The sequence below is a fragment of the Ranitomeya imitator genome, chromosome 6 (genome assembly GCF_032444005.1).
Source record: "Ranitomeya imitator isolate aRanImi1 chromosome 6, aRanImi1.pri, whole genome shotgun sequence".
Classification (NCBI taxonomy): domain Eukaryota; kingdom Metazoa; phylum Chordata; class Amphibia; order Anura; family Dendrobatidae; genus Ranitomeya; species Ranitomeya imitator.
In genome coordinates, this window is record NC_091287.1 from 545,981,784 (window position 1) to 546,005,102 (window position 23,319).

Genomic DNA, 23,319 nt, shown 5'->3' on the forward strand with positions numbered 1-23,319 from the left:
AGTCATGCAATGTTACTAGGTGTGTGAATATTTCTGTGACCTCTAAAACTGAAAAAAAAACTTTTAAAAATGTTGTAAGCTTCTATGTCTAGGCCATACAGTGTTACTTGGTCTATGAATGTTTCTGTGAACTGTGAACTCTAAAACAGAAAAAAAGCTTTTAAAAATTTTGTAGCTTTCTATTTTTCAGTCATTGAGTCTGAAAACGAGCACTGAAACATTTTTTCTCTCTACTAAATTAAATTGTAATCCATACTCTTTTTCATTTTTTCTGTTACATTAGGATGGAGTAAAATCCCAATTTTTTTCTTTTATTAAAAATATACTTGGTTTCAACAGACCTCGAAATTACAAAATGCGTAGGGTATGCTATAATGGATGGAGAAGTGCTGATGATGGTGCACACAAATGCCGATGACATCGGAAAGGTGCGACTATGTCTGTTGCTGGAGCTCAAGAAATATGCCCATCCATGACACAAATTTTCATGTCCCATTTTGCTGAGAGACACGGGGCACCATTTCTGAAGCCAAAGCAGTGTGAACATGTGGTTGGTTGGATAGCAGATAATGCTTCCAGCGGGACAGTAGGACTTGTGGTTTATCGATGCACAAAACTTAGTGCAGCCAAGGCCACAAGAACATGCAAGTGAGTAATGACAAATTTGGGATAAGGAGGAGGATGATGATGAGATACAGTTGGCGCTAAGTCTTGTTGTTAAGTCACAAAATCAGGAGGACCAGGGTACAGTGGTGGAAGACGAGGTGGTGGATGACAAAGTCACCGATCTAACCTAGGAAGCTGGCATGCGCAAGGCCAGCAGCACTGAGGGGGAGAGATCAGCTGCACCAAAACAGACAAGAAGAGGCAGTAGGGTGACCAGAGGGACAAACTGGGAAACTCTTCCGCAAAACGCCAACACTCGTGCATTTCTCCATCAAGGAGTTAGGTATTCCCCAGTTTAGGACTTTTTTAAAATGGTCATTTGCAATTTTTGCCATGCCAAGATCAGCAGCAGGACCATGACCACTAAGAGCCTAACCACCACCAGCATGATCAGGCACAAGTAATCTAAGTACCTGATCCAACTCCTGGGTCCAGGACTGGTGCCATCGGGTGACACCACTGCCTCTTCCCCTGTGCTAGGTGCTATCCAATCATCTGCAGAAAACACTAGCGCAGATGCCTCCTTCCCCACAACAGTGCTTTCACATATTGATTTACCATCATCAGGCACTTCAAATCCTTGTCCAAGCACAGCATTCTGCTGTCTCTACCCCATGCCTTGGAATGAAAAAGAAAGTTCCCAGCCACCCACCTACAGGCCCAAATGCAAAACAGGCACATTTCCAGGCTCCTTGCCCTTGAAATATTGCCATTTTGGCTTGCTGACACGGCTGACATGGATAATCATGGTGGCAGCCATCCGTTGGTATTCGGTCCCCAACTTCCACGTTTTCTCTCAGTATGGTGTCCCCGCCTTACTTCTGTCAGGGTTTCCTCCACCTCCTACACCAGTTGCTGCACCCACTTCTCCTCCTCCTCATCCTCCATCCTCTATCCTCCAACTCCGATGTGATATCTCAGAGCACATTATCTACATCAGCATGAACCTGGAACCTCTCGAGTACAGCCTCAGCGAAGCGACAACAGGCTCTGCTGAAGCTAATTTATCTAGGAGGCAAACCACACACTGCAGCAGTTGCTTAAAGGAATAACAGACCAGACAGAGCTTTGTTTTTGCTGCTGAACCTCCAACAAGGCATGGTCATGTGTGATAATGGGCATAAACTGGTGGCAGCTTTGAAGCTTGGCAAGCTCACACACATACGTAATTGGCACATGTGCTCAACTTAGTAATTCAGTGGTTTCTGAAAACACACCAATTTTTCCAGAGCTTCTGGTCAAGGTACTCTGCTTCAGTGCCCTTTTCTGCAAGTTGGCTACAGCTGCCACTGCTTTGGCAGTGCTGCAGACAGCAGTGCATGCAAGCGCCAGCTCACTGACTGGTGTGCGACATCACCACGCCACACTGCAGATGCTGGCAAGGCATTGTGAGCAGAAGAGGCCAGTGGTTGAGTACCAGCTCCAACAAGTCTGTCAGCATTCTGGCCATATTCCTCATATAGCAACTGATGAGTGAGCGTGGATGTCTGACATTTGTGTGGTTCTCCAAGACTTGATGATCTCACAAAGATGGTGAGCGACAATGATGCCATAGTCAGCGCAACTATCCCATTTCTGTGCCTACTTAAACAGTCACTGCTCAAAATTAAACATGAGCCTTTTCATGTGTACCAGGTTGGGATGAAGGAATAACACAGATAGATTGTAGCCAGCCCAGCCTCATTTCATCTGCTCAGCATGGATTGGGTATCAATGAGGAGGTGGAATCTGAGGAGGAGCAAGAGGAGGATGCTAGTAGCCACACAACCTTTATTCCGTTTCTCCTACATGGATGGGGCTGAGAATTGGAATGAGAAAAAAGAGAGGGAGGAGGAGGAAGAGACGCAGAGTCGTCATCATGGTGGAGACAGGAAAGTATTGGCTTTAAGGAGCTTGGCACATAGGGCTGACTTTATGTACCGCAGTCTTTCCTGTGACCTTCATGTTACATTCATCTTGGCCCAAAAAAAGTACTGGTTGTTCACCCTGCTAGACCCACTCTACAAGGAAAACTTTGCATCTCTTCTTTCTGAGGTGGAGAGGTCTTCTCAAATGGTGCTATATCAGAAGGTCATTGTGGAAAATATGTTGGAAAAATTCCCATCAGACAACACTAGCGGCAACGGGCAAGCTTCTTTGCCCAACCAAGAATGAAATAAAAAAATATAAAATATCATCTTTGGATGTGAGTCCTGGGAAGCGCTGCCATTCATGGTCTGGATGTTCATTTCTTGAAGAATGAGAGACGAGGGAGACACACCGCAGAGGCAGGGGTACACTGCAAAAGTGTGAGCCAATTTTATGACACTTGCCCAGTGCTCAGGGCCTGATGACTGGGCATTTTTGACAAAAAAAAAAAAGTTTTTAACGATGGTCAAGTAATACCTGGCCAACCAAACCAGTGTACTCCTTAATTCCTCTGTGACATTCAACTATTGGGTTTCAAAGCTGGACACTGGGCATGAGCTGTCCCTCTATGTCTTGGAGGTGATGTACTTTCCTGCCACTAACCAACGTTTCAGAGTCAGCAGAACTCATTGATTCCATAACTGACCAGGTAAAGATTTGAAATAAAGAAATTAGTGCCCTTTGAAAATATAAGAGTCATCTATAACGTCACTTAGAAATATTTATGCAACACACTGCACCTCCTGAACATGTTTGCGCCTCTAATATAACTGAATCTAAAGTGCCACCAAACACCTTTGCAATTACATTAACCAAAGCAAAATCCATTGTCATTTTCTTCAAACTGAAAAAGGCCTTGCTTCATCTTGGTCATGTTCCTAGTCACTGGGGCATGGCTAGGAGGCCAATACATTTACAGACCCTGATACGGTTAATTGCAAGATGTAAGCAGGTAAGGTTCACACTTCCAGTAATTTCTGAAAACCTACGGGAGCAGGAGACTTAAATGCTGGAATTCCAACTATGATTAGAGTTGAGCGACCTTGACCTTTTTAGAGTCGAGCCGGGTTTCGCGAAACCCGACTATCTCAAAAGTCGGGTCGAGTGAAATCGGCCGATTATGACGTAAAGTCAGGATCGACCGCAACACGAAACCCAATGCAAGTCAATGGGGCAGCATAGTCGGCAGTGAGTGGGGGCCAGGAAAACACCTAGAGTGCCCATTTTAATGTCAAAACCATCCATTCTTCATAATGAAGCTTGTCAAGCGTAATTTACCTTATAATAATTGGAAGGCATTTGAAATTGGGGGTCATTTGGCTAAAGTTGTGGTGGGTAGGGCTGGTTCAAGTAATTAGTGGGCCCAGGAAATCTGGACCACGTCACGGCAGTGGAGCAGGGAGAGGTAAGTATTTCAACTTTGCAAGTGCTGTTAACCTGAGCAAGCAGGGGGGGCCCACTCGTTGGCATTGGCACTGGCACAGGGCCCCTCAAAGTACAGCGGTATGTTTGCACGGCGGGGGCGCCTCCCACCGGCAGCAACACTTTTGCGTACTATGAGAGGCCCTGTGCCAGTGACGTCGCCAACTAGTATTCCTCCCCCCCCACCTGATGAAGGAACCTGCACTTTCATCTGCACCTTCCTCTTTGTCCCCGTGTAAGGTGGTATGGTATGCGGGAAGAGCAACCTGACTTTCAGCAGGGTCACAATGTTGTTGTGTAGCGTGCACGGGGAATGTTGCGTTATGGGTCAATGTACCAGCAGACTCATCTATCACTGGCTGGGCAATGGGCAGGATGAGGAGGAAACACAGATATAGGCCCAAAGAATAAAGTTGGCTAAATGCAGTTCAAAATTGGTAACACAGGAATAACCAGGGGGCATTGCAGTGGAGGACAACTGGAATGAGAGGCTGACACAGAGAGTAGGCCCAAATCAGTAAGTAGTCGAAATGCAGTTCAAAATTGGCAACCGTAGTAAACAGGCGGCACAGCTTTGTTCAGTGGAGGAGAACAGCAAGGAGTGGCAGACACCGATAGTAGGCCCCAACCCAACTAGTAGGCAAAATGCAGTCTAACATTAACAACTACTTAACGAGCGCCTGAAAACGGAATTTCAGGACAGGAAACCAGGAGAACAGCAAGGAGTGGCAGACACCGATAGTAGGCCCCAAACCAACTAGTACGCCAAATGCAGTTGTTCCGTTTAACCACAATTTAATGAGAGCCTGAAGATAGAAGTTCAGGAAAGGCAACCTGGAGAACACCTTGGAGTGGAACACACCATCTCTCTACACCCCATACCCAATTTGTAGGCCTAATGCAGTGTAGTTTCCAAGAACTACTAAACGAGAGCCGGAAGATCGAAGCTCAGGAAAGGCAACCTGGAGAACACCTTGGAGTGGAACACACCATCTCTCTACACCCCATACCCAATTTGTAGGCCTAATGCAGTGTAGTTTCCAACAACTACTAAACGAGAGCATGAAGATCGAAGCATTGGCGAGGAAACCTGGGGAACACCTTGGAGTGGAACACACCATCTCTCTACACCCCATACCCAATTTGTAGGCCTAATGCAGTGTAGTTTCCAAGAACTACTAAACGAGAGCCGGAAGATCGAAGCTCAGGAAAGGCAACCTGGAAAACACCTTGGAGTGGAACACACCATCTCTCTACACCCCATACCCAATTTGTAGGCCTAATGCAGCGTAGTTTCCAACAACTACTAAACGAGAGCATGATGATCAAAGCATTGGCGAGGAAACCTGGGGAACACCTTGGAGTGGAACACACCATCTCTCTACAGTGGAACACACCATCTCTCTACACCCCATACCCAATTTGTAGGCCTAATGCAGCGTAGTTTCCAACAACTACTAAACGAGAGCCGGAAGATCGAAGCTCAGGAAAGGCAACCTGGGGAACACCTTGGAGTGGAACACACCATCTCTCTACACCCCATACCCAATTTGTAGGCCCAATGCAGCGTAGTTTCCAACAACTACTAAACGAGAGCCGGAAGATCGAAGCTCAGGAAAGGCAACCTGGGGAACACCTTGGAGTGTAACAAACCCTCTCTCTACACCACGGAAGGGCTGATTCTTAGGAAGGAAGGCTGTCGGAAAGAAGCAGGGTGCGTCCGAGGGTGATTATATTCTTATTAGGTATATACTCACCCTCGGACGCGCCCTGCTTCTTTATTTGTAATGAATGTTTATTTGCAATGTGGTTTTGACTTACTCTATTTTTTTGGTAAATAATGATTTTATTATTTTCATTGTTTTGCATCTTCTTGGCAATAATATAAAGAAGACGCGACAGGACAACACTCGGTGGATGCCATATCTGTGTTTAAAATTGAAAAAACCTTTCAGTTAACTACTTGCAGGAGAAAGTTATTGTAGCTGGTGGCCATTTTTAGTACTGTACCAGATTTTTGTTGTATGTGTTTGTTTTTAATGTTAAAATGTCTGCATTTGATATCTCTCCAGTATTTTCTTTTTTTATAAGCAAAATACTTATTTTTATATTTTCTGATGTTGGTTCCAGGGGTACACGGGCAGCAGTGGTGTGGTCAGTGGAGGCCTAGTGGAAGGAGTGACCGCAGACAGGCATCGAAGGCCTAAAATAATAACACATGGCTGTAGGCAATTTGAAATTGGTTCCAGGGGTACACGGGCAGCAGTGGTGTGGTCAGTGGAGGCCTAGTGGAAGGAGTGACCACAGACAGGCATCGAAGGCCTAAAATAATAACACATGGCTGTAGGCAATTTTAAATTGGTTCCAGGGGTACACGGGCAGCAGTGGTGTGGTCAGTGGAGGCCTAGTGGAAGGAGTCACCGCAGACAGGCATCGAAGGCCTAAAAAAATAACACATGGCTGTAGGCAATTTTAAATTGGTTACAGGGGTACACGGGCAGCAGTGGTGTGGTCAGTGGAGGCCTAGTGGAAGGAGTGTCCGCAGACAGGCATCGAAGGCCTAAAATAATAACACATGGCTGTAGGCAATTTTAAATTGGTTCCAGGGGTACACGGGCAGCAGTGCCCTGGTCAGTGTAGTAGTAGTTGAAAGAATGGACCGCAGACAGGCACCGAAGGGATAAAATAAAAAAATTGGGCTGGCTGTAGGCAATTTTAAATTGGTTCCAGGGGTACACGGGCAGCAGTGGTGTGGTCAGTGGAGGCCTAGTGGAAGGAGTGACCGCAGACAGGCATCGAAGGCCTAAAATAATAACACATGGCTGTAGGCAATTTTAAATTGGTTCCAGGGGTACACGGGCAGCAGTGGTGTGGTCAGTGGAGGCCTAGTGGAAGGAGTGACCGCAGACAGGCATCGAAGGCCTAAAATAATAACACATGGCTGTAGGCAATTTTAAATTGGTTCCAGGGGTACATGGGCAGCAGTGGTGTGGTCAGTGGAGGCCTAGTGGAAGGAGTGACCGCAGACAGGCATCGAAGGCCTAAAATAATAACACATGGCTGTAGGCAATTTTAAATTGGTTCCAGGGGTACACGGGCAGCAGTGGTGTGGTCAGTGGAGGCCTAGTGGAAGGAGTGACCGCAGACAGGCATCGAAGGCCTAAAATAATAACACATGGCTGTAGGCAATTTTAAATTGGTTCCAGGGGTACACGGGCAGCAGTGCCCTGGTCAGTGTAGTAGTAGTTGAAAGAATGGACCGCAGACAGGCATCGAAGGCCTAAAATAAAAAAAATTGGGCTGGCTGTAGGCAATTTGAAATTGGTTCCAGGGGTACACGGGCAGCAGTGGTGTGGTCAGTGGAGGCCTAGTGGAAGGAGTGACCACAGACAGGCATCGAAGGCCTAAAATAATAACACATGGCTGTAGGCAATTTTAAATTGGTTCCAGGGGTACACGGGCAGCAGTGGTGTGGTCAGTGGAGGCCTAGTGGAAGGAGTCACCGCAGACAGGCATCGAAGGCCTAAAAAAATAACACATGGCTGTAGGCAATTTTAAATTGGTTACAGGGGTACACGGGCAGCAGTGGTGTGGTCAGTGGAGGCCTAGTGGAAGGAGTGACCGCAGACAGGCATCGAAGGCCTAAAATAATAACACATGCCTGTAGGCAATTTTAAATTGGTTCCAGGGGTACACGGGCAGCAGTGCCCTGGTCAGTGTAGTAGTAGTTGAAAGAATGGACCGCAGACAGGCACCGAAGGCCTAAAATAAAAAAATTGGGCTGGCTGTAGGCAATTTTAAATTGGTTCCAGGGGTACACGGGCAGCAGTGGTGTGGTCAGTGGAGGCCTAGTGGAAGGAGTGACCGCAGACAGGCATCGAAGGCCTAAAATAATAACACATGGCTGTAGGCAATTTTAAATTGGTTCCAGGGGTACACGGGCAGCAGTGGTGTGGTCAGTGGAGGCCTAGTGGAAGGAGTGACCGCAGACAGGCATCGAAGGCCTAAAATAATAACACATGGCTGTAGGCAATTTTAAATTGGTTCCAGGGGTACACGGGCAGCAGTGGTGTGGTCAGTGGAGGCCTAGTGGAAGGAGTGACCGCAGACAGGCATCGAAGGCCTAAAATAATAACACATGGCTGTAGGCAATTTTAAATTGGTTCCAGGGGTACACGGGCAGCAGTGCCCTGGTCAGTGTAGTAGTAGTTGAAAGAATGGACCGCAGACAGGCATCGAAGGCCTAAAATAAAAAAATTGGGCTGGCTGTAGGCAATTTTAAATTGGTTCCAGGGGTACACGGGCAGCAGTGGTGTGGTCAGTGGAGGCCTAGTGGAAGGAGTGACCGCAGACAGGCATCGAAGGCCTAAAATAATAACACATGGCTGTAGGCAATTTTAAATTGGTTCCAGGGGTACACGGGCAGCAGTGCCCTGGTCAGTGTAGTAGTAGTTGAAAGAATGGACCGCAGACAGGCATCGAAGGCCTAAAATAAAAAAATTGGGCTGGCTGTAGGCAATTTTAAATTGGTTCCAGGGGTACACGGGCAGCAGTGGTGTGGTCAGTGGAGGCCTAGTGGAAGGAGTGACCGCAGACAGGCATCGAAGGCCTAAAATAATAACACATGGCTGTAGGCAATTTTAAATTGGTTCCAGGGGTACACGGGCAGCAGTGGTGTGGTCAGTGGAGGCCTAGTGGAAGGAGTGACCGCAGACAGGCATCGAAGGCCTAAAATAATAACACATGGCTGTAGGCAATTCTAAATTGGTTACAGGGGTACACGGGCAGCAGTGGTGTGGTCAGTGGAGGCCTAGTGGAAGGAGTGACCGCAGACAGGCATCGAAGGCCTAAAATAATAACACATGGCTGTAGGCAATTTTAAATTGGTTCCAGGGGTACACGGGCAGCAGTGGTGTGGTCAGTGGAGGCCTAGTGGAAGGAGTGACCGCAGACAGGCATCGAAGGCCTAAAATAATAACACATGGCTGTAGGCAATTTTAAATTGGTTACAGGGGTACACGGGCAGCAGTGGTGTGGTCAGTGGAGGCCTAGTGGAAGGAGTGACCACAGACAGGCATCGAAGGCCTAACATAACAAAAATGTCAATACAATGGTATTGTCAGTGGCAGGCATTGAAGGATGTCAGCGCATAGACTAAACATTGGTGGAGCTGTGAGATAATTTTGCAAGTGGTAAAGCACTGTTTGAGCTGGGGTGGGGGGAAACTGTCTTGTGGCCGGCGGTACAGTCCCAGGGCCCCTCATATTACAACGGTGTGTCTGACGTTGGGTGCGCACCACCACCGCCAGAGACACTTTATTGTACTAGGAGGGACCCAGTGGCAGTGCCATCGACCAAAAGCGGGCTCACCCACCTCTTCAGACAAACTGCACTCTCACGGGTGCTGTCGCCAAGTGTCGATACCACGGCCCCGTGTGGGGAGTTTGGCCATTTAGTGAGGTGTAAACATGTCGTATGCTGGACAATCAGGTGCAGAAAATTACGAGATTGGAAAAGGCATTCAGAATAGTCCACAGGCAAGACCTTTTCATAGGAAAGCTAGGTGTCAGCCGGGCAAGGTGGGGCAAAAGATTTCGAAATCCAGTTGTGGTTCATTTTAATGAAGGTTAGATCATCTACATTTTGGGTAGCCAGACGAGTCTTTTTTTCTGTTAGTATTGAACCTGCAGCACTGAATACTCTTTCTGATAGGACACTAGCTGCCGGGCAAGCAAGCTCCTGCAATGCATATTCTGCCAATTCTGGCCAGGTGTCTAATTTTTATGCCCAGTAATCAAATGGGAATGACGGTTGAGGGAGAACATCGATAAGGGATGAAAAATAGTTTGTAACCATACTGGATAAATGATGTCTCCTGTCACTTTGAATTGATGCTGCAGTACCTGTCCTGTCTGCGGTCATAGCAAAATCACTCCACAACCTGGTCAGAAAACCCCTCTGGCCAACGCCACTTCTGATTTCTGCCCCTCTAACTCCTCTGGTCTGCTGGCCCCTGCAGCTCGTGTGAGAACGATCACGGGCGCTTTGTGCAGGGAATGCCAGAAGCAAACGGTCAACAAGAGTTGATTGTTTGGTTGCTAATATTAGTTCCAAGTTCTCATGTGGCATTATATTTTGCAATTTGCCTTTATAGCGAGGATCAAGGAGGCAGGCCAACCAGTAATCGTCATCATTCATCATTTTAGTTATGCGTGTGTCCCTTTTGAGGATACGTAAGGCATAATCCGCCATGTGGGCCAAAGTTCCAGTTCTCAAATCTGCGGTTGTGCTTGGTTGAGGGGCAGTTTCAGGCAAATCCACGTCACTTGTGTCCCTCAAAAAACCAGAACCCGGCCTTGCCGCGCCACCAATTTCCAGTGGCCCCGGAAAAGCTTCCTCATTAAAAATATAATCATCCCCATCATCCTTCTCGTCCTCCTCCTCCTCTTCGCCCGCTACCTCGTCCTGTACACTGCCCTGGCCAGACAATGGCTGACTGTCATCAAGGCTTTCCTCTTCCTCAGCTGCAGACGCCTGATCCTTTATGTGCGTCAAACTTTGCATCAGCAGACGCATTAGGGGGATGCTCATGCTTATTATGGCGTTGTCTGCACTAACCAGCCGTGTGCATTCCTCAAAACACTGAAGGACTTGACACATGTCTTGAATCTTCGACCACTGCACACCTGACAACTCCATGTCTGCCATCCTACTGCCTGCCCGTGTATGTGTATCCTCCCACAAAAACATAACAGGCCGCCTCTGTTCACACAGTCTCTGAAGCATGTGCAGTGTTGAGTTCCACCTTGTTGCAACGTCAATGATTAGGCGATGCTGGGGAAGGTTCAAAGAACGCTGATAGGTCTGCATACGGCTGGAGTGTACGGGCGAACGGCGGATTTGTGAGCAAAGTCCACGCACTTTGAGGAGCAGGTCGGATAACCCCGGATAACTTTTCAGGAAGCACTGCACCACCAGGTTTAAGGTGTGAGCCAGGCAAGGAATGTGTTTCAGTTGGGAAAGGGAGATGGCAGCCATGAAATTCCTTCCGTTATCACTCACTACCTTGCCTGCCTCAAGATCTACAGTGCCCAGCCACGACTGCGTTTCTTTCTGCAAGAACTCGGACAGAACTTCCGCGGTGTGTCTGTTGTCGTCCAAACACTTCATAGCCAATACAGCCTGCTGACGTTTGCCAGTAGCTGCCCCATAATGGGAGACCTGGTGTGCAACAGTGGCAGCTGCGGATGGAGTGGTTGTGCGACTGCGGTCTGTGGACGAGCTCTCGCTTCTGCAGGAGGACGAAGAGGAGGAGGAGGGGGTGCGAACGGCTAAAGCCAATTGTTTCCTAGACTGTGGGCTAGGCAGAACTGTCCCAAACTTGCTGTCCCCTGTGGACCCTGCATCCACCACATTTACCCAGTGTGCCGTGATGGACACGTAACGTCCCTGGCCATGCCTACTGGTCCATGCATCTGTTGTCAGGTGCACCTTTGTGCTCACAGATTGCCTGAGTGCATGGACGATGCGCTCTTTAACATGCTGGTGGAGGGCTGGGATGGCTTTTCTGGAAAAAAAGTGTCGACTGGGTAGCTCGTAGCGTGGTACAGCGTAGTCCATCAGGGCTTTGAAAGCTTCGCTTTCAACTAACCGGTAGGGCATCATCTCTAACGAGATTAGTCTAGCTATGTGTGCGTTCAAACCCTGTGTACGCGGATGCGAGGCTAAGTACTTCCTTTTTCTAACCATAGTCTCATGTAGGGTGAGCTGGACTGGAGAGCTGGAGATCGTGGAACTAGCGGGGCTGCCGGTGGACATGGCAGACTGAGAGACGGTGGGAGATGGTATTGTTGCCACCGGTGCCCTAGATGCAGTGTTTCCTACTACGAAACTGGTGATTCCCTGACCCTGACGGCTTTGGCCTGGCAAAGAAACCTGCACAGATACTGCAGGTGGTGCGGAAAATGGTGGCCCTACACTGCCGGAAGGGATGTTGCGTTGCTGACTAGCTTCATTGGCCGAGGGTGCTACAACCTTAAGGGACGTTTGGTAGTTAGTCCAGGCTTGCAAATGCATGGTGGTTAAATGTCTATGCATGCAACTTGTATTGAGACTTTTCAGATTCTGTCCTCTGCTTAAGGTAGTTGAACATTTTTGACAGATGACTTTGCGCTGATCAATTGGATGTTGTTTAAAAAAATGCCAGACTGCACTCTTTCTAGCATCGGATACCTTTTCAGGCATTGCAGACTGAGCTTTAACCGGATGGCCACGCTGTCCTCCAACAGGTTTTAGCTTTGCCACGCGTTTTGGGCAAGATACGGGCCCGGCAGATGGAACCTGTTGCGATGTTGATGCCTGCTGCGGCCCCTCCTCCTCCGCTTCAGAACTGCTGCCGCCTGCACCCTGTTCCCCCAATGGCTGCCAATCGGGGTCAAGAACTGGGTCATCTATTACCTCTTCTTGTAGCTTGTGTGCAACTTCGTCTGTGTCACCGTGTCGGTCGGTGGTATAGCGTTCGTGATGGGGCAACATAGTCTCATCAGGGTCTGATTCTTGATCAGCACCCTGCGAGGGCAATGTTGTGGTCTGAGTCAAAGGACCAGCATAGTAGTCTGGCTGTGGCTGTGCATCAGTGCACTCCATGTCAGATTCAACTTGTAATGGGCATGGACTGTTAACTGCTTCACTTTCTAAGCCAGGGACGGTATGTGTAAAGAGCTCCATGGAGTAACCCGTTGTGTCGCCTGCTGCATTCTTCTCTGTTGTTGTTTTTGCTGAAGAGGACAAGGAAGCGACTTGTCCCTGACCGTGAACATCCACTAACGACGCGCTGCTTTGACATTTACCAGTTTCACGAGAGGAGGCAAAAGAGCTAGAGGCTGAGTCAGCAAGATAAGCCAAAACTTGCTCTTGCTGCTCCGGCTTTAAAAGCGGTTTTCCTACTCCCAGAAAAGGGAGCGTTCGAGGCCTTGTGTAGCCAGACGACGAACCTGGCTCCACAGCTCCAGACTTAGGTGCAATATTTTTTTTCCCACGACCAGCTGATGCTCCACCACTACCTCTACCCTCATTACCAGCTGACAATGAACGCCCCCGGCCACGACCTCTTCCACCATACTTCCTCATTGTTTTAAAAACGTAAACAAACTAACGGTATTTGTTGCTGTCACACAAATTACACGGTGAGCTATAACTTCAGTATGATTTAGCTACCCCTTTACAGGTGAGTGAGACCACAACGAAAATCAGGCACAATGTTACACACTCTGTTGTTGGTGGCAACAAATGAGAGAGATGCCACACACGCAGGACTGTCACTGAAGCACAAATGTAAATATTAATCTCCCACTGATTTGATTTTTTTTTTTTTTTTCAGGGAGACTTTAGGAAAAAAAAAAAATAGAATAAAATGATTTTTTCAGGAAGAATTTAGAAAACAAATAAAACAAAAAAAGGCTTTCTATGGCCCACTGAGTGAGAGATGACGCACACAGGAGTCAGGAGTGGCACACAAGCCCAGAGGCCAATATTTATCTCCCACTGATTGATGTAGTGATTTTTTCAGGTAGATTTTGGAACCCAAATCAAGCTAAAAAAATAATAGGCTTTCTATGGCCCACAATTGGAGAGAGAGAGAGAGATGGCACACCCAGGAGTCAAGACTGGCACACAAGCAGAAAGGGCAATATTAATCTCCCACTGATTTGTTTTTGTTTTTTGTTTTTTCAGGGAGACTTTAGGAAAAAAAAAATAGAATAAAATGATTTTTTCAGGAAGAATTTAGAAACCAAATAAAATAAAATGATTTTTTCAGGGAGAATTTAGAAAACAAATAAAACAAAAAAAGGCTTTCTATGGCCCACTGAGTGAGAGATGACGCACACAGGAGTCAGGAGTGGCACACAAGCCCAGAGGCCAATATTTATCTCCCACTTTTTTTTTTTTTGTTCCAGGGAAAATTTATAAACCCAATAAAAAAAATAATAAATAGGCTTTCTATGGCCCACTATCTGAGAGACAGAGAGAGATGGCACGCTTAGGACTGGCACACAAGCCCAAAGGCCAATACTAATCTCCCTTTTTTTTTGTAAGGGAGAATTTATAAAACCAAAAAAAAATAAATAAATAGGCTTTCTATGGCCCACTATTTGTGAGAGAGATGGCACGCTCAGGACTGGCACACAAGCCCAGAGGCCAATATTAATCTCCCACTTTTTTTTTTTTTTCCAGGGAAAATTTATAAACCCAATAAAAAAAAATAAAAATAAATAGGCTTTCTATGGCCCACTATCTGAGAGAGAGAGATGGCACGCTTAGGACTGGCACACAAGCCCAAAGGCCAATATTAATCTCCCACTGATTGATTTATTGATTTTTTCAGGTAGAATTTAGAACCCAAATAAAGCAAAAAAAAAAAAAAAAGGGCTTTCTATGGCCCACTGAGTGAGTGATGATGCACACAGGAGTCAGGAGTGGCACACAAGCCCTGAGGCCAATATTTTTCTCCCACTGATTGATGTAGTGATTTTTTCAGGTAGATTTTAGAACCAAAATCAAGCAAAAAAATAAATAGGCTTTCTATGGCCCACTGAGTGAGAGATGACACAGACAGGGATGGCACTCTAGCAGAAATGTCAATCTTAATCTCCCACAAAAAAAAAAAAAAAAAAAACGGAGTGTCCTACAATTACTATCTCTCTGCAGTAATCTCAGCCAGGTATGGCAGGCAGCAATAAGGAGTGGACTGATGCACAAATTAAATAAAAAGTGTGTACAAACCAAAAAGATAGCTGTGCAGAAAGGAAGGAACAAGAGGATTTGTGCTTTGAAAAAAGCAGTTGGTTTGCACAGCGGCGTACACACAGCAATGCAGCTATCAGGGAGCCTTCTAGGGCAGCCCAATGAGCTACAGCGCTGAGGGAAAAAAAAAAATGTAGCTTCCACTGTCCCTGCACACCGAAGGTGGTGTTGGGCAGTGGAAATCGCTACAGCACAAGCGGTTTGGTGGTTAATGGACCCTGCCTAACGCTATCCCTGCTTCTGACGAAGCGGCAGCAACCTCTCCCTAAGCTCAGATCAGCAGCAGTAACATGGCGGTCGGCGGGAACTCCCCTTTATAGCCCCTGTGACGCCGCAGACAGCAAGCCAATCACTGCAATGCCCTTCTCTAAGATGGTGGGGACCAGGACCTATGTCATCACGCTGCCCACACTCTGCGTTTACCTTCATTGGCTGAGAAATGGCGCTTTTCGCGTCATTGAAACGCGACTTTGGCGCGAAAGTCGCGTACCGCATGGCCGACCCCGCACAGGGGTCGGATCGGGTTTCATGAAACCCGATTTTGCCAAAAGTCGGCGACTTTTGAAAATGAACGACCCGTTTCGCTCAACCCTAACTATGATATGATTTTCTCAAAAAAGTGGTCCATTACTTTAAAGGATAACTTTAAAGAGCTCTAGTCTGGAGTAAGAAATAAAAGAAACATATGCTAAAATCTAAAGAGGTGCTGCTCATCAAGTCTAAGTACTGTGTACTCCACCAGTCTCCTGGAGTCAACACTTGACGGATTGTCACATGATTGGTGCAGTCAATTAGTGGGCACTGACTGGCTGCCTCTTTAAATGGATTGTGCAGTAACTTCCAATTTCAATGAACAGGACACGTGCAGAATTTCCACTGATCAATCATGCACCCATCTGTAGATGAGATCATTATATCGTCAGTAGAGTTAACTTCCGATGGGGAAGTGAGTGGTGCTGGATCACAACAGATCTCAACTTACCATTTGTTCCGATTAAAAAGAGATATGTTTTTACCAATTCAGATGAATGTGAAAGATTCAAACAATGAGCAGCTGCTGATTGAATTGGCTGCAGCGGTCATGTCAAACCACTACCAGATGTTGATACCAGGAGCACAATGGGGGACATTCCGGAATACTGGAATTCTTCATTTAAAAACACAACTGCATTATTTCAGGCACCCCATACAAGCCTATAATAAAACAAACGTGTAACCTAAAAATCCAGAGATCAATAACCTATTTGAAAATACAATTGCCAGAAGTTTTCATAAAATCACATTCACCTAAAATTGCTAATTTCAACAAATTTTCTGTCCGGAAAAAAAAAAAGTACTCTACGTGGGAAAATGGCCTTAAAGTAATGGACAACCCCTTTAACATCATGACGTGCTGTCTGCAGGTAAACTCAGTGAATTAGAATAAGGAATATGCCAAAAAAAAGTTTCTATTTCTTTTGTAATATCTGTAAAGCCTGACGATAAAAGCGTTGTGCTCTCATTATTGACTGAAGAAAGGTGCCATCGGGAACTTTATTCAAGGTGCAATCGAAATCCCATTTGTTGCAGAGGGAAATAAGTGCAGGAAGAGAAAGAAAATCCACAGAAATATCTATATTGACGTTAATATAACACTCACAGTGGGTGAGAAAGTCACGTTGAATATGGAAAAGTGACATTCGGCATTCAGAAAGCAAAAATAGAGCGCGCAGTGTGAGTCGTCGACTTTTGTGGCACAGCCAGACATGATGACAATGCGCCTACTACAAGCACAGAGAGGGGGCAGATGGTTCGAATTTTGTTCTTTGATTTTTTTTTGCCATGTGAAATGTACAACTCTTATTTTATCCTCTGAGACAGGTCTTATAACAATCTTGAAGTTTAGACAGCATTGTTAATTTGAAACCAGATACTTTGACGTGTCACTTTTGCTAAGTGCTTTTTTTAAAATGTGTTTAATATGCAATGATGATTAGGGTTGAGTGAAACGGGTCGGCCAGATTCAGAAGTTGCCGACTTTTGGCAAAGTCGGGTTTCATGAAACCCGACCAGACCCCTGTGTGGGGTCGGCCATGAGGTCGGCGATCTTCTGATCTGGAATCGGAATTCCGATACCGAGTTCCGATATGTTTAAGATATCAGGAATCGGTATCGGAATTCATATTTAAGTGTAAAATAAAGAATCAAAATAAAAAAATATTGATATACTCACCCTCGGACACGCCCTGGTTCTCACCGGCAGCCTTCCTTCCTAAGAATGAGCGCCTGATGGGCCTTCGATGATGTCCCGGCTTGTAATTGGTCGCGTGAGCGGTCACATGGGCGGTCACACGACCAATCACAAGCCACGACATCATCTAAGGTCCTTCAGGCACTAATTCTTAGGAAGGAAGCGTCCGAGGGCGCGTCCGAGGGTGAGTATATTCCTAATAGGTATATACTCACCCTCGGATGCGCCCTGGTTCTAACCCGCAGCCTTCCTTCCTAAGAATCAGCGCCTGAAGGACCTTAGATGACGTCGTGGCTTGTGATTGGTCGCGTGACGCCCCTGTGACCGCTCACGCGACCAATCACAAGCCGCGACGTCATCGAAGGTCCTTCAGGCGCTCATTCTTAGGAAGGAAGGCTGCCGGTGAGAACCAGGGCGCGTCCGAGGGTAAGTATATCAATATTTTTTATTTTGATTCTTTATTTTACACTTAAATATGGATCCCAGGGCCTGAAGGAGAGTTTCCTCTCCTTCAGACCCTGGGAACCATTAGAAACCCAATGCACTGCATTGGGTTTCGTGTTTCGGGCGACCCCGACTTTTCTATAGGATCGGCCGATTTCACTCGACCCGACTTTTGAAAAAGTCGGGTTTCGTGAAACCCGGCCCGATCCTATAAAAAGAAAAGCCGCTCAACCCTAATGATGATCCATTTCTTAAAGCAAAAGATTTGTATGAAAACTCCAAATCCCCTGCATATTGTTAAATGATACGATTCTTACTACCTTCAGTTACCACTAAGGACAGTAGTCAACATATCAACCACATCATTGAGTTTGATAAGAGACGCAAATCTCTGTACACGGTGTGCTCCCCCTAGTGGTGGCAGGCAATCAGAAAATTGTTAATAAAGAGTTCTAGACACGATATAGTAAGTTGTGTAGAGGCTTAAAACAGAGAGGGAGGGATAAAAAAAACTTTCAATTTCTTTGTACAACCAATTGAATATTGTTCCCACGTTACAAAACATGTTATGCGGTGGATCAAGATCTAGATACACATGCGACCACCTTTTCTGCTCTTCGATTTTTCTTTGCCTCATCATCCCTCGTGCTATTTTCTGTTTTCGTTTATGTTTTTTCCTCCCCTTCTTCTAAAAGCCATAACTTTTTATTTCCATCAATGTAGCCATATGAAGGTTTTCTTTTTGCAGGACAAGTTGTACTTTTGAACGACGCCATTTATTTTACCACATAATGTACTGGAAAACGGGAACAAAATTCCAACTGCGTTGAAATTGCTAAATAAAAGTGGAAATCTACAATTATTATTATTTTTTTTGTACTTACCATGTCCACTATATGGTAAAGTTGACCTGCCAATACGATTCCCCAGGTCAGTACAAGTTTGCAGATATCAAACACGCATTGGTTCTTTTTTTTATTTAAGTGGTGAAAAATAAAATCAAAAGAAAACAAAAAAGTGCTTGCGTTGCCATTTTTGGAGACCCATAGCATCTCCATTTTTCAGGATCTGAGGCTGGGTGAGGTCTTATTTTTTGCGCGCCGAGCTGTCATTTTTACTGATAATATTTCGGGTTATATATGATGTTTTGATCGCCTGTTATTGCATTTGATTAGCAGATCACAACCCTGTTAGGCTACGTTCACATTTGCGTTGTGCGATGTTGCATCGCAGATGCAACGCACAACGCAAACAAAAACGCAACAAAACGCACGCTAAAACGCAGTGGTTTGCAACGCATGCGTCCTTTTTTGCCGAATTTTGGACGCAAAAAAAAATGCAACTTGCTGCGTCCTCTGCGCCCTACGCTTGTGGCAAAAAAAAACGCATGCGTCGCAAAATGCAGCACAACGCATGTCCATGCACCTCCCATGTTAAATATAGGGTCGCATGACGCATGCGTCGCCGCGGCTGCGCCCGACGCAGCCCGGCAGAACGCAAATGTGATCGTAGCCTTACACCGCAAAACATGCACTGTAATTAGAAGTAAACTTACTAATTTTGGTCCTTGCTGATAAGTGAATTATTAGTCCAACAGAATGGTGACCCATTATTTAATTTATATGGGTGACAATGTTCCAAGGAGGTAAGAACAGGATATGCTGTAGGTTGCAATAAGGGTTAATTATTTTTCAGCCTACTGTAGCTATGTGCACACTTTGCGGATTTTGTTGCGGATTTGACCGCTGCGGATCCGCAGCAGTTTCCCATGAGTTTACAGTGCAATGTAAACCTATGGGAAACAAAAAACGCTGTGCACATGCTGCGGTAAAAACCGCGCGGAAACGCTGCGGATTACATTCCGCAGCATGTCACTTCTTTTCTGCGGATTTTCACCTGCTCCAATAGGAAAATGCAGATGAAAATCCGCATAAGAAACCGCAGTAAAAACCGGGATAAATCCGCACTGCACAGTTTGGAATTCCGCTGCGGAAAATTCCGCAGTGGAATCCGCAAAGTGTGCACATAGCTTAAAGATTACTGCATATGGAGATCCAGGTACCTGTGCCGTGATTGTGTTGTACTCACTTAGTAATCTTGGATGGATAGTATGATGAGGTTGTAGTTCGGTATAGATGGGGTTGGAACTTGTATGTATTTACAGCATGCAAGCCCAGTCATACTTGCCCCATGTAGGGCAATAGCACTTTCACTGAATAGAGGAATAATTGTAAATATTAGTGCCGCAGGGAATATAGTGAGTACAGGATAGATAAAAGTGCACTTACTATTGTGTGTACTTGAGGTGCAGGGTATAATCGTGGTGCCGGCGAGCAGTGCTTCTCTAGCAGTCCCTGTCCAGGGAGTGCCGGGAGAATGTCAGGGGTGAAGCTAGTTTCCGGGTCCTTGGTGGAGCGGAGGAACGCCGAGATCTTGCGTGCTCCGGCCGGAAGCAGCACTGAGGCAAGGGGCGGAGCTAAGTGTGATGTCACAGGGCTCGGGGATGGGTGTGTGAAACACAGCCAACCAATGCGTTTCGAGGGAGGCAGTCCCTCTTCATCAGGGTTGTGTCTTCATCGTGTAACCCATCCTTTTATACTGGAGAAGGCCCCTAACCCTCCCTGCGCAAAAAAACGCCCGTGACACTGAATAAGGGATGTGTGTCTTAAAATTAGTGAGTGAATGAACGAACACTTAAGTAATAAAAGACTGGAAAGAATTATCCTAGTGAGATAATGTTCCCATTAAATGATTCATTCACCAGAAAAACACTGTATAACACACAAATTAGTCAATTAATTAATCAATTGATTAGTACCTGGAAAGGATTAACCCACCTTTAACTATGCAAACTGAGATAAAAACTAAAGTTTATTCATATTTGGATTAAAATATGTGGGTACTAAGAATAAATAAAGGGATGAAAGTTTATTCCAACATTCGATAAAAAATCTAAATATAAGTTAGATGAAAATATAAAAATTCTAATTTAAAAAAAAAAAAATCTATAAAATGGAGTAACTGAGCGAATACTGTATATTGGGGTGATAGGAAATGCATGGTTAAAACATTTTTTTTAAAAATGATAAAATAGCATCTAGACAAATGGTTTACCAGGCATTAGGAGAATAATTTAATCTAAATATGGCTACATACATGTGATAAGTGTATAGCATTAGGTACAAAATACAGCTATTAAAGAGACAGTGGTATTACAGGATGTATTGGTACCCCAAAGTATGATTTGCAGATTGGCTTGTATGTTATGGAGTAAAAAGCATATGGATGACCTTTAAAGCCCTTGATGATATTGTCCAGGTGTTCCTTAATTCTGTCTTTAAAGGGAACCTGTCACCCCCAAAAACGAGGGTGAGCTAAGCCCACCAGCATCAGGGGCTCAGATAAGCCCCCGATGTATCCTGAAAGATTAGAAAAAGAGGTTAGATTATACTCACCCAGGGGTGGTCCCAATCCGGTCCGATGGGTGTCGCGGTCCGGTCCGGTGCCTCCTATCTTCAGCAGATGATGTCCTCTTCTGATCTTTATGCTGCAGCTGTGGCGCAGGCGTATTTTGTCTGCCCTGTTGAGGGCAGAACAAAGCACTGCAGTGCGCAGGCGCCGGGCCTCTCTGACCTTTCCTGGCGCCTGTGCACTGCAGTACTTTGTTCTGCCCTAAAAAGGGCAGACAAAGAACACCTGAGCGGGAGCCATAGCATAAGCACCAGAAGAGGACGTCATCCTATGAAGATGGGAGGTCTTGGACCGGACCGCGACGCCCACCGGATCAGAACGCCCGCCCGCCCAGGTGAGTATAATCTAACCACTTTTTCTCATCTTTTAGGATACATCGGGGGCTTATCTAGAACATTACAGAATGCTGTAGATAAGCCCCTGATGCTGGTGGGCTTAACTCACCCTCGATTTTGGGGGTGACAGGTTCCCTTTAAGTCGCCTCTTGGTGCAAGCAACATATATCTTCACACATGGACACTTGAGGATGTAAATGACCCCTGTGGATTGGCATGTGATAAATGTTTTAATAGAATATTCAATAACATTATTTGCATCCATCAAGGTGGTTTAGAGTTTTTTGCCATGCCTTATGTGTGTACAGCAGAAGCATTGGCCTCATGATGCAAAGCCAGTTGATGTTTGAGGTTTGTGGCAGTTATTGGTGTTAGGTATAACCGGCTTTGTAGTGGGTTCTAATAACAGGCCCAAATTTTTTGCTTTGGTGTACACAACTTTGGGACGATCTGGTAATAGATTTCCGATGACTTTGTCATCTTGTAAAATAGGCCAGTATTTCTAGATGATTTTGTTAAATCTTTGATGTTCAAAATAGAATTGGGTGATTATGGGCAATTGTGCTATCAAAATCAAGGTCATACTATCACACCTACACTCCAGGAGCAAATATCACAATTGCCCATAATCACCCAATTCTATTCTGGACATCAAAGATTTAACAAAATCATCCGAAAATACTGGCCTATTTTATCAGCAAGGACCAAAATTAGTAAGTTTACTCATTTTACTTTTCCTCTGACCCCAGTCAGAATGGGGTTAAACTTGTAGGATCGGAGCTTGCTGTTACTCTCAGGTGCTGGATGTATAACAGCTGTCACCAGAGCAGTATGAAGCCGGCTCAGCTCTATATATGAAGTGTGAACATGTTCGAAAAAGGAATGATGGATGTCGCCAAAAGTTAAAGGGGTTGAAGAGAAATAGGACAGCAAGACTGGTTTACTCCAACCCTCAGCTTCTGTCGAGTGTGAGAACTCAGCTCCATTGAAGTGCAATACTGCACGTGAACTGTTGTCAGATGTGGCACTGTAGCTAAACTGCAAAGCAAAACACAACCTATGGCTAAGGGTGGATCCAATGCAACTTGTTTTCACCTCGAACATCAGAACCCCAAATCTTGGACGTCTAATAAAGAAAGCATTGAATGAACTATAATATATCCAGCAGTGCTCACTGCAATGTTTGGCATCATCGTGAACTGAGCTGATGAGAATGTTTTCCTGATTATCCCTCTATGCTACATTAATTGCAAAGCTCTCCAGAACTTCTCATCATAAGTCTTAAGTATTCTTCACTATATCATGCAGTAAACAATACTTCACTATTCAACAACCCCCTTTATTGTAAACCCTTCTTGTGAAGGAATATACGCAGACAATCGCTAAAGGGATGTGATCATGACTAGTGTCGAGCAATACCTTCCAATATCGGGAAATATCGGATCGGATTGGATCGGACAGATACCCCAAAAAATATCAGATATCGCCGATTTCGATACCGGAAACCAATGCAAGTCAATGGGACACAAATATCAGAATTAAAATAAACCCTTTCTTTCCTTGTAAGTTAATTCTACATGTAGAATGTATTGGGGGAGGTGGAGGAGACATTAAATGCATAGAGGTTTAGGCTAATCAAATGGAATAGCAGGAATTAAAAAAAATTTTAAGACGTTCGGAGTTACAAAGATTTTGATTATGTTAAGCTTTTTTTATATTTTGTCAGATATTTATGTTTCACTACTTCCATGCTCTTCGCCTTCTTTTTTACTTCTCCTACACTTTCTCCTTCATCATCCTCAGCAGCAGCATCTTTTTCATCAACTTCTTCTTCACCTTATTCATCTTCTTCTTCACCTTCTTCTTATTATTCTTTTTTTTTTACATTCTTCATATTCTTCTTATTCAACTATTCTTCTTCGTATTCTACTTCTTCATCTTCTTCATCTTCTTCTTCATCATCATATTCTTATTTGTGACAGGCATTCCTGTAGTTGTTATCTATAAAAGTTTGAAGATTACACCTTCCGTTCTGCCTGT